Genomic DNA, 2,903 nt, shown 5'->3' on the forward strand with positions numbered 1-2,903 from the left:
GAATTTTGTCAAAAGCCTTTTCTGCATCTATTGAGATAATCATGTGGTTCTTGTCTTTGGTTCTGTTTATATGCTGGATTACGTTTAATACTTATTTTAAATCATATGCAATGTTGGACACATGACACACTTAATTTGTCAACTCTTAGAATTTAATGACACCAAGTGTGAACCTAAATATATACAACTTTAAAAAGTACGTAGCTTGTCATGAACTCCAAAATGAAATGCAGACTGTATAGAAGTCTCTGGCAGCTTTACTCAGTGTGGGCAGGGATGGCATGAGATGCAGGCAATAAAGAATAAGGTAACTTTCCTCATTTGCATATAAGTTGTTTCCCTTCACGAGAGACCTTTCTTTCGGCAGGCTCCCATGTGAGTCAGTGTCCTTCCTCACAAGCAGGTCACCCAGAGGATTCTCATCTTCCCCTAACTGAGAAAAGTTTTCCCCAAACTCCAGTTCAGACTAGCTCAGATGTCCCTAAATGGGCAATTACTTTTAGATATAGATATGTGCACACATCTGTCCCCGCGCGTACTCCTCCCTCAGACAAGCACACACATTGCTTTGTGGACTCTTCCCTCAGAAAACCACAAATGTCCCCACAATGACTCCTTCACATAAACATACATGTCTGATGCTGAACTGCTGTGTGGCAAAATTAGCTCAGAATACAAGCAGTTATGGACTCCAGCCCTAACAATGTGTAGGTCTGCATTTTATTTTTAATTCTAACTGAAGCCTTTGCCTTCTTGTTAAAAGCAGTGGTTTATAGTTCTACATGCAGATACTACAGGCAGATATATAACTCCTCTGGAAAAGTTTATTTTCATGTATTTACTGGGTTATATTTTAATAAACATTCGTTCTATAAAGACACCTGAAAAGAGCCCTCATCAGGGAACAAGAAAGTGTAGTTTGCAGATTAACTCTGAGCATCCAGTCCCAGGAATCCCTTGACCTGCCCTCCCTGAAATCCACAGGCGGAGGGGGGATGACAACTGCTGAGTAGCAAACTTATGTCCACAGGGAGGAGACATGGAAATGTGGTCATTCCCACGCTCACGAGGAGCAGCTCATCCCCTGTCTCTAGTGGCCTGGATCTAGGGATTCACAAATGTTGTCACAGGGATTCCGTCTCTTTCTTCTCACTTTAACACTTTCTCTTCAGTGGTGATCATGAATGATGATTGACAGCTGCATACTCACATCTTTACATAATTATTTACAAATGTTTATTATTTATTCTCTTCAGCTTTTTTTTAAAAAATCATCACTTTCGCCCTAATCAAAGAGGATTTTGATCAGAATGCTTGTGGGGAGCCCCCTGTTCTACCAGATGCCCACCGTCATTTCTCTTGAAGGGAGGAAGAACGGCAGCTCTCTTGATTTCCACTCTAATCCTCTAGAACTAAAACCAGAAGGTTGCACATCCCCTGCGTGAGCATCCAAGAAGATCCTGTCTGTGGAAGCAGGAGTGTCACAGCCTTGACTGAGAGCTACGGTCCTGAAATGAGACGGTGTCCCCCATGGAGAGCACATGTGGATGTCCACACCAGAGGGCTCACTACTCCTCACTGTGCCTCATCACAGGTGCACTCCCCTACTGCGTTCTGAGACCTGAGTGCACCCCATAGAGTAGGGCTCAGATGAGGGGATGCAAATCTCCACCAGCTCCACCCTCCTGTGGGTTGAAAAGCCGAGCACGGGGCCCAGCTCAGTGAATCCTGTGCCCCATCATGGACACGCTTTGCTACACACTCTTGCTACTGACCGTCCCGTCCTGTGAGTGCTGTGGTCAGGGACGACTTCAGAAGGGAAACATCTGCTCTTTTCTTTGTGGGCTTCATCTTCTTATGCTTTCTCCACAGGGGTCTGGTCCCAGGTCACCTTGAAGGAGTCTGGTCCTGCGCTGGTGAAACCCACACAGACCCTCACGCTGACCTGCACCTTCTCTGGGTTCTCAATCAGCACTTCTGGAACAGGCGTGGGCTGGATCCGTCAGCCCTCAGGGAAGGCCCTCGAGTGGCTTGCAAGCATTTATTGGAATGATAGTAAAGACTACAGCACATCTCTGAAGAGCAGGCTCACCATCTCCAAGGACACCTCCAAAAACCAGGTGGTTCTAACAATGACCAACATGGACCCTGTGGACACAGCCACATATTACTGTGCAGGGGTACCACAGAGACACAGCCCAGGATGCCTCCTGTACAAGAACCCAGGCTGCTTCTTATTGGTACTCCCTCCCCACCAATGCAGAACAGGAAAGTGCGGCTGAGATGCCATTTCCTGCCAGGGTCTGGGTTTCTCATCCCCACCTGACTCAGACCCTTGTCTTCCTCCCTCTTCTTTACTAATGAATGGCATGTCCCCTGTTAGTGGTTCCTGCAAGCAGAAGCTGTTTCCTGTTTGGCAAAGATTCAACACGAAAGCTTCCTGTTACCTAAAAAAAATATAGACAGATGAGACTTAACTAACATAAAAAATTCTTTTTCAAAACAACAGAGTGAATAGTCAGTTTGCAGAATGGCAGAAAACTTTTGCACACTTTGCCTGTGACAGGGAATGAATATGAAGAATCTGTAAGGAACTCAAACAACTCTACAACAACAACAGCAACAAGAACCAAATAACCCACTAAAATGAGCAAAGGACATGAGTAGACGTTTTCAAAAGAACACATAGAAATGGATAATAAATATATAAACAAGGCTCAACATCACTGACCATCAGGGAAATGCAAATTAAAACCACAATAAGATATCATCTTCCACCAGTTGTAATGACTATTATTAAAAACTCAAAAATTCTGGATATTAGCCCTTTGTCAGACGAGTAGATTGCAAAAATTTTCTCCCATTCTGTAGGTTGCCTGTTCACTCTGATGGTAGTTTCTTTT

Source organism: Colobus angolensis, unplaced genomic scaffold (assembly GCF_000951035.1).
Source record: "Colobus angolensis palliatus isolate OR3802 unplaced genomic scaffold, Cang.pa_1.0 Scaffold519, whole genome shotgun sequence".
Classification (NCBI taxonomy): Eukaryota; Metazoa; Chordata; class Mammalia; order Primates; family Cercopithecidae; genus Colobus; species Colobus angolensis.